General features: G+C 55.5%; 1 long non-coding RNA gene across 3 annotated transcripts; it reads right to left on the bottom strand.

The window, feature by feature from the left end:
• Positions 1-8,154, bottom strand: LOC140621975 (uncharacterized). 3 transcript variants are annotated; one of them, XR_012021723.1, is made up of 5 exons: positions 6,936-8,154; positions 6,367-6,486; positions 1,446-5,109; positions 410-602; positions 1-268 (listed from the first exon to the last, which is right to left on the bottom strand). It is a non-coding gene; the product is annotated as an uncharacterized lncRNA (long non-coding RNA). The 3 variants fall into 3 exon arrangements; XR_012021724.1 differs by having other exon boundaries at positions 6,367-6,988; positions 7,365-8,154; XR_012021722.1 differs by having other exon boundaries at positions 6,367-8,154.
• Positions 8,155-9,487: the final 1,333 nt, after the last annotated feature.

Here is a 9,487-nt window from a genome sequence, read left to right as displayed (position 1 = left end):
AAATTGCTTTTATTCATGGCCCTAGCATTTCGACAGGCCCCTTGCACCCTCTTGGTGGCCGGGCTTCCATATTCATGGCGCTGGCGGTCTGCCCCTTCCTGTAACACTCGGATTACGTGTCGCCCTTCTAGACAGAGTTCCACCGAGGCGCACCGTGGTCTCCAGGGCCGGGATGGAGAACCACTCACTTCGGCCACTGGAGGTTTTGCGACTGTCTGGGGAAATGTGTTCTTTTCCAACAAAGTTACTCAGATTCACCTGGAGAAACCTGGTCAGAAAACATCAGTTTTTAGAAAAAGAGGAACAGGAGAAACCAAGGCAGAGAAGGACACGTGGGACTGATACTGTGCTGATGGCGGGGGGGGGGGGTTCCCCCAGCCTGAACGAAGCCCTTCATCTCCTCCATCACCTGTTTCAGGAAGTGGGTGATAGTCTGAAATCACGGCGTCGGGATCCCTGGGTGGCGCAGCGGTTTGGCGCCTGCCTTTGGCCCAGGGCGCGGTGCTGGAGACCTGGGATCGAGTCCCACGTCGGGGTCCCGGTGCATGGAGCCTGCTTCTCCCTCTGCCTGTGTCTCTGCCTCTCTCTCTCTCACTGTGTGCCTATCATAAATAAATAAAAGCTTAAAAAAAATTAAAAAAAAAATGAAATCACGGCGTCATGAATGTGAAAAGTGTTCCAGGAAAAAATTGATGTTGTTGGCTTGAGCTAGAATACAAGAGCTGGCTGGGCACCCTCCCCAACCCCCAGCAAACACACAGGTCGACTCCAAACAGCGGTCCGTAGCCAGGCCACTGCCCACGTGAACAGCCCAATGTGAGCGGTCAGTGACCTGCGAGCCACTGTCTGTGACAGCTGTTCACAACAGCATGAGAGAGAAGTGGGGCCCACAGCGTGGCCTTGCCAACAGGGGTCCCCCGCTGGCCCCTGCCCCCTTGGAAAGGCCTTCACGCTGCACCCTCCCAGCTGCTCTGAAGCCAGCCTCTGTGTCAGTCTGCATCCCCCTAACTTTGACCCTCAAGAAATCCCAACCAAAAAGTCCCTCTTGCCAGGCGAGGCCACATCCCCAGGTTCCAGGGCTAGGATGCGGCATCCTTGGGTGGCCCTCAGCCCTCAACCTCAGTGTGATAGGAATACAGCTGCTGATTGGCTCTGCCTGCAGGACCCTCTCCTGGTGTCCCCAGCGGGTGACCTCCTGGAGCGCGGGGACCCTTGGCCAGAACCAGCGCACCAAGCCTGGCCCAGTGTGTGTCGGGGGCTCGTGTCCTCTCCCTGCCTATGTGGATCGGCATGACCAGCACGGCTCTGGCCGTGGGTGGTGCCCCTGGCCTCAGGGTCCCCCATGCTTATGCCCCCCCAGCCCAGAACCTGAGCCCCTGACCAGGGAAATTGTCATTGTGGGGAGATAAATGGAGTCACAGCACATAGGACCCACGGACACTGACCTTCTGCTCGGCATCCTCCTGTGGGGCCAGCAGTCTGCTGCTTCCCATCTGGAAGCTGCACCCAGTCGGTGCTGCGGCTGCACGGTGGACAGGACCACACGCCTGGCAGGGGACATTGGGGATGTTTGCACTGTGGGGCTGTGACACAGAAAGCTGCTGTGGATGTTTGTACACAGGATTCTGTGCCTCATTATGTCAGTTGTCCTGTTCCTGGATGAAGGTCCAGCAGGAGTGCCACGGCCAGGTCACACTGTAAGGAGGGTGGTGCTGACTTCTGTTCTGGCGGACACCACTAGGGCTCCTGCTGCCCTGGGCCCTCCCAGCAGTGCCGGCCTCGCTGGCTCTTACTGTAGCCTCTGGTGGGGTGTGCATGGGACGGGCTTCAGTACTGTCCGCATGCTGCCAGGGATACGGCCAGGATGGGGTGCCCGGGAGGCTGTGACCCCGGGGCCAGGAGAGGATCCTGTGGCAGGTTCAGGCTCAGGGAGCATAGACAACGAGTCATGGGAGGAGCCCTGTCCTTCAGACCACGCACGATTGAAGGGAGGGGGTGTGGAGGGCAGGTTTAGGGACCTAGGTCTTATGGGGTGTTTCTGGAAGCAACATGGGTGACACCCCGGGACCCCAAAGCCTCCACAGATCCCCTCTGGGAGGGGGATTGTTGTGTGTGAGGAAAATTATCCTCAGAGATTGACAAGGTCCTTGCCAATACTTTATCACAGGGTCACCATGGGAACTGAAATCTGTAGCACCTCACAAACCAGTGGTGTGAAACGAGGCCGTCTGGGCCAGACCACCCCTCCAGGCAGACAGAGGCAGAGGGAACAGCGTGTGGCTCAGGTGGGAGCCCCGTCTACGGGTCAGCTCAGCCGCAGACACGTACCCCAGTGCCCCACGGCCCAGCCCCCTGCAGGGGAAGGACGGCGCCCTGTCATGGGGAGGCGACCCCTCTGGACACTACACAGTGTCCCGCGAGGGCATGCACGGCCATGGCGGGGGTGAAGCCCCACGTCTGTGGAGTTGTGAGGCCGGGCTGCATCTTCCTGGCCCCTGGTTCCAGCTGCTCCTGTCACCCCAACCTGGGGCTGAAAGCAGCCCCCTCTTTATTTCCTGAGCCTCATTCTACCAGGTGGGTGTCTGTGAGCAGAGAAAACAGTGGCTGCTCTGTGCCCTCATGCTGGGGACAGACAGCAGTGGGAAGAATGGTCCTGGTCGGCGGGATTTCCCACCTGAGGGCATGACCTCTGAGCCCCTCAGGAAGTAGGTGGACGAGTATCATCGTCCTGTCAGGTTCAGGGTGGGGGCTTCCTGGAAACCTCGATCCCCTGGGGCAGAGCCAGGACACAAACCCAGGTTCTCTGGCGCCAGGCCAGGGTCCCCCATGTGCACGGCTGGCTTGGGTGCTGGGTGAGGTCAGGAGAGAGGGCAGCGGGCTGGGGCAGGGGCCTCAGGAAATGGCCCTCAGGTCAGGAAGACTGGCAGCGCCGGGGGGAACAGGTGTGCGTCCCCCTCCCCGGTGGGTGAGGCCTTTCACCTCCTCCCCTGGTGGTGCCACCACATTAATCCATCCCGACTGCATCCGCCTCGCTGTGTCCTTTCTCTTGCCCTCAACCACCTAATGAAAACCAATAAAAGGTGCTTACGGCTTAAATCCCTCCAAGTGAGGGTATTTGGTCCTCGCATCTCGGCAAACACAGCTCAGCTCCGGTTGCCTGTGCGCCTCTGGATTTCTGCATTCTTGCAACTTATTTGATGAAATTTAAGAAAATCTTAAGATAAATTGACCCACTTGGAGGCTGAAAGGTGGAATTTACTTATAGAATTAAGTCCTTAATCTCTACTTTTGTGAACAGCACGTGCCCACTCATGTCCTGGGTCCTGGTGGTGAGGGCCTCTCCAAGGACACGGGTGCTCAGGGACCGGGCCCCGCTGGTTCCCGGGCACAGGTGGGGCAGGAGGTGAGGAGGGCAGAGCCAGGGCGTCTGCACTTTACAAAGAGGCACTTGGATTCCCGCCCTGCACAGACACCTCTCCGCAGGAGAAAGACGGGGGGCGTGGGTCCAGGTGTCCTTGTGTCTTTTCCTGGCTGTGGCTTCCTGTCCTGCCAGCCACCTTCTCCCGGCGGCGGCCACAATGACTTTCAGAACAGGTGCGAGCGAGGCACATCCCGTGAGCACTTGCTGAGGCTGCTGGCAGCTTCTGGACTTGAATCCAGACCCTTCGCTCTGGCTTTCACCAGTTACTGTATCTGGTGTCTCTGGGCCCTGTATCTGCTCCTCTGTGTGACTATGGGGCCCTGGGAAGACCCGCCTCATGTCCGTGGAGACACTGGCTCCTGCAGACGCAAATGGCACAAGCGCCAGTTCCCCCAGGAAGGGGCCACCGACATCCTGGGCTTCAGGATTCCCGCCATGCCCCAAACACCTCCAGGCACTCCGTAGTGAGGGCACGCGGGAGCTGTCCAACAACCAACCGCACAGGCACAACTGCGCATTGGGTAACCTAGCGCACACTGTTTCCTGCACCCGGGGTGGGGGGGCAAGAGGGATGGTGCCCACAGGGCTCACGGGGCTCACGTACAACATGTGGAGCCATAGGCGCCTTGAGGACAGGTTCAGCAAGAAGGAAGTAGCAGAGGGACAAACGGAGGGAAGCAGAGCACAGAGCGGCCCGAGAGCGGGGTCTGAGGACAGGCAGAGGTTCTGGGCTCCGGACAGACCACGGCCCGGCAGGGGGGACAGGGCGAGCGTGGGAGACAGGGAGACATGCTTGGGGGGACAGACCGCCTGGCCTTCCCTGTTGCTGGGGGACAACATGGACATCCCAGCAGAGTGGACATAGGGACCAGCCACGCGGCATGGCCACAACCCGGCGAGGACACCCCGACCGTCTGGGGCTGGGCCCCTAGGAAACAGCTGTCCCCCAAGGATGAGGGGCGCTGGGACATTGTCATCTAGACAAATCTTGAAGGACTCAGGGAGGGAAGGTCTGTGACGCAGGAAAGACCCATGGGTGAACGGCAGGTGCGGGAGGGGAGCTGGTGTCCCAGGACGGTGGGTGCCCATGTGGGGCCGGGGGCGGGGGCAGGTGCTCTGCAGTTATCCCCCAGCGTCTCTGACGCCATGGCCAGGCCGGCGTCCGTGGGTTTCCGGACGCTCCGTGTGGTGCTGTTGCTCGTCCTTCCACGGGGTCAGCTGCAATCCACCCAGCAGGCTTCCTGCTCTGCTCCTTCCTTGGGGAAGGTTTTAACTATGGTTCAGTGTTTTCCAGAAGTGGAAGGCTCTCCGGAGGACCGGCTCTTCCTGCGTGGACTGGCGGTTTGCGCCTTCGTCCCGATGGGTGATGATATGGGCCCAGCACTGCGCAGACTGCGGTCATTCTGTAGGCGTGTGTGGGTCTTCGGGCGCGGTCCCCTTACCCCATCATGACCCGGCTACCGGGTACCTCAGGGGACCCATCCCCTCAAAGGACAAGGCTTGGGTTCGTTACTCCTCTGAATTACCTTTGCTGCATTGGTATTTATCATATTGTCCTACCTTCTTGGGGTTTCGTTTGCTCTCTTGGTTTCTTGCAGTGGAGGTTGAGGACATGGAGACCCGTGTGTTCTAGGTTTTAGCTCCGGGACCATCCTTGCACATGCAGCTTCAGCCATGCTTCCATCTCACTGTCAAAATATCACAAACTTCATCTTCATTCAGTTCAAAATACTTGCTAATTTCCGTCTTGTTCTGGACGCTTTCCCAGGGTCTTTGTGTTTAGGCCTCTAACTTAGCTCCGTGGAGGCTGCAGACAGTGTCTGCCCGGAACCCCCCATGTTCCTTTGGGCCTGTGTCGTGGCTCCGAATTCGGCCTTCCTTGTGAAGCCCTCCTCATTCCTGAGAAGGCATGTGCTCTGCTTCCTCTGCTTCTGGGTGCAGGGTCCGCGGGTCTCCTGCAGACCGCTCTGTGTCCCGGTTCTTGCCCCTCGGTCCCAAAGGACACAGGTGGGATCCCTGGGTGGCGCAGCGGTTTGGCGCCTGCCTTTGGCCCAGGGCACGATCCTGGAGACCCGGGATCGAATCCCACATCGGGCTCCCGGTGCATGGAGCCTGCTTCTCCCTCCTCCTGTGTCTCTGCCTCTCTCTCTCTCTCTCTCTGTGACTATCATAAATAAATAAAAATTAAAAAAAACAACAACAACCAAAGGACACAGGTTCCTTGCAGGACTAGTCCTAACGACTCTGGCCCGATGTATGTTGAAGCTCTGATGCCGAGCGCATACATGTTCAGGGTTGTTATGTCCTTTTCATGGACTTGTTTTATCTTTATGTGGAGGAAGAGGTTTTATTTCAGGTAATAGCCTTTCTCCAGAATCTACTTTCTTGATATCATGGGTCCCGGTCATCTTAGTGAGTGTTAGCCTGGTGCGTGCCGCCTCTGCCCTCGTATTTCCAGGGCTGCTTCCATGTGGCACACAGCCAGCCTGGCTCTGCATTCGGTCTGGCGGTCTCTGCCCTTTAGTTGGGTTGTTTGCATCATTTACATTTAACACACTTACTGCTGGGACAGCTGTAGATCCAGTCACTGCTGGCTCTCTGCTCATCCCAACGCCCTTGTTCTCTGCTCCCATTTTCCTGCCTTCTCTTGCATCGAGTATTTTTAGTCAATGGTATTATCTCCTTCGTTGGCCTAAGAGTAGTGGCAGTCTGTTTTGGAGGTCGCCGCAGGGCTTACAGCACACGTGTCTATCCTGATCCTGTCTCTGGCCACCTGTTCCCACCCCGGCCTGAGAACCTGCGACAGCAGCCTTGCGCAGCTCCCCCTCACTCCTGCACTGTCCACATGTCAGGGACCTTGCAAAACATTGTAATTATTCCAGCGTTAAGTGGTGTGCTGTCTTTTAAGTGATTTAAGTGATAAGAAAACCAGTCCCCGTACTTACCCACAGTGACCATTGCTGGTCTCATTCCTGCGTGGGCTGGATTTCCATCTGCTGCTGGAGGATTCCTCTGAACACTTCTTGTACAGCAGGTGTGCTGCGAGTAGTTCAGCTTTTGTAGGTCTGCGAAAGTCCTTAGTTTGTAAACATATTTTGAAATATATTTCCATCGGGTAAAGGATTTGGTAACGTTGTTTTCCTCTTTTCCTTTCAGTATTTTGAAGAGATCCTTGACTAGAATGGTTTCTTATGAGAAATCTCCTGTATCATTTGTTGTAGCCGTTCTTTTGGATGTCATATGTGTTTTTACTCTGGCTACTTTACAGACTTTTCTCTTTGTTATAAGTCAGGAATTTGATTTTTTAAAAAATATTTTATTTATTTATTTGAGAGAGGGAGAGACAGAGAACAGGGGGAGTGGGGCAGAAGGAGAGGAAGGAGTGGACTTCCCCTGAGCAGGGAGCCTGACTCGGGCCTCGACTCCAGGACCCTGGGATCACGACCTGAGCTGAAGGCAGATGTACACCCACTGAGACCCCCAGATGCCCACAAATCAGTAATTTGGGGCTTACCTTTTAGTTTTCCTCCTGTGTCTTGGGCGTGGTTTTTGTCATACTTCTTGAATCTGTGGTTTATATACATTTTAATCAAACCCGACCAGTCATCAGACATTTCTTCAAAGGCCTCCCCAGCACGCCCCGACACACACATGCCCCCTGAGTCCCTGCGGCTTAGAGTTTCCTTGTTTCTCCTCACTGTGTTTTGTTCACACGCTTGCTGTCTTAAGCTCGTTAGTCTCTTCTTCTGCAGGGATCTTCCAGTCTCCCCCGCCCCCCGCTCCCCTGGCTGCATGGATGTGCAGTCAGTGTAACACCTGCTTCCATATCCTGTCCTCATTTCTAATGGGGTAGGTTCTAGGTGACTGGTATTTCTCAGCACTGATTGCATCTCCTTGCTTCTCTGTAGGTGTGTAATTTGGGTGCAGATATTATGAATTTCACCTTGTTGGGTGAAGGGCATCTTTTAGCTTCTTCCAGAAACATGAAGTCTTTAGAAAGAACTTAACCCTTTTGGATCTCGTCTTTAAGCTTTGTTGGTGGGACCAAAGCAGGGCTTGGTATGTGGTGAAGTTTTTCCCCTGTGCATGCTGCGGCCGGAGCCTCCTGTTCATGTGTGAGCTCCAGGGGTCATTTCTTCACATCCTTCCCGGTGGCTCCCACTTGAATGTGTACCATTTCCTGATGCACACGCACCAATTAGTAACCTGCTGGACACTCAGGGGCCCGTGCTGGTCTCCGAGCTTCCTCCTGCTCCAGCCCTCAGGACTCTGGTCACTGTGCGCCCCCAGATGCCCAGCCATGCCTCATCCTAGGGCACGCTAGGGTGCAGTGCATGGCGCCCCTGTCCTGGCCTCTGTCCACATCTGATGCTTGGGGGCTTCAGGATGGTCATTTCACACTGGACGGGAGCGTAAACCCCACCCGATGCTTCTCCTCATCTAGAAGTAGAAGCTCCTAAAACACAACGTTAAAGTCTTGTTTGAAAAACAAAGAGGCTGAAAATTAATGAGCCAATTAACCATCTCCAAAAGTAGGAAAGAGGACCTCAAAATAGATCCAATATGTGTAAAAAGAAATAAGGAATAAAAGACCTGTGCAGAAATCAGTGAAGGAGAAAATAAAATATAATCAATGAACACAGCTAAACTTTTACTCTTTCTGAAACAATAACGATAAAACTGACCAACGCAGATGGACTCAGAAGAAAAGACAACCACGTAAGGAGTAGTTAGGAACTTGGGATCCCTAGGTGGCGCAGCGGTTTGGCGCCTGCTTTCGGCCTAGGGCGCTATCCTGGAGACCCGGGATCGAATCCCACATCGGGCTCCCGGTGCATGGAGCCTGCTTCTCCCTCTGCCTGTGTCTCTGCCTCTCTCTCTCTCTCTCTCTGTGACTATCATAAATAAATAAAAAAAAAAATTTAAAAAAAAAAAAAAAAAAAAAAAAAAAGGAGTAGTTAGGAACTAAAACCACCTCCCTGCAAAATTCACATCCCGACCTCCAGGGCCCGAGGCTATGAGGAGCTATGAGGAGCAACTTTATGTGAAATGGACAAATTGTTCAAATAAGCAAAACTACAGGTTTTCAAGTACTTTCACCATAAAAGCTACAGAAATTCAGCAGCAGCAGCAGAAGCAAAAGTCCCAGCAAGGAAACCAGGAAACTGCAGGCCCAGCTGCTCCAGAGGCCACATCAGGAATGTTTTCAAGAAAAGAAAACGGGGTGCACAGTCCTCCTGGCTTACGTGGCTAAGTCACGTTGGCCAGCAAGCCCGACACGAGTGCAATCAGAAATGCAGCATGACCAGGGAAATAGAAGAAAACAGGTCCTTCATCCAAAAACGGTGTCGAAATGGTCAGAAAGAATATGAAGATATTCAGCACCATTAGTTGTCAGTGAAATGCAAATCCAGGCCTCTGTAGGGTCTCCCTGCATGCACACCAGGTGGGAACATGAGTGTGGGGGGCCCTGGGGTGGTGCTGGGGGGGGTGTGGGGAGCCCTGGGGGTGGGTGTGGTGTGGTGTGGGGGTACCCTGGCTGGGGGTGGGGCAGGGTGGGAAGCCCTGGGGGTGGGGGGTCTGGGCAGTGCTGGATCCTGCATGGGGGTGCCAGCTCCACTAACGCCAGCAGCTTGTGCTCCACCGGAGTGTGGCCCCATGGAACCTACCGCTGACTCCCATGGAGACACACACACACACACACCTAACACCAAGGTGGATGGAGCCCTGACGTCCGTCCAGTCACTGAAGTGTGGCTTCTCCGTGCACTGGAATGCCACACGGGACGGGTGCTGGAGGCAGGGAGATTCTGAGCCCCAGAAGCCAGGGACCAACGGTCCAAGGGGGCTCTGGGCGGTGTGAGAACAGGCTTGGGGGCCACGGGCATGAAGGTCGCCACATGGCTTCTGCAGACGACCAGCTAGGAGGGATGAGGGGAACCCGACCTGGTGGTGGGTCCCAAGTGTGGACTGTGCGAGTCACTGAGAGCTGCCCGCTCCACTGTCACTCTGCTGGGATCCTCACAAAGAATGCAGGCTGACGGGGGCACCACAGAGCCCGGGCCTG

Source organism: Canis lupus, chromosome 31, assembly GCF_048164855.1.
Source record: "Canis lupus baileyi chromosome 31, mCanLup2.hap1, whole genome shotgun sequence".
NCBI lineage: Eukaryota > Metazoa > Chordata > Mammalia > Carnivora > Canidae > Canis > Canis lupus.
This window is presented reverse-complemented; position numbering and strand designations above follow the sequence as displayed.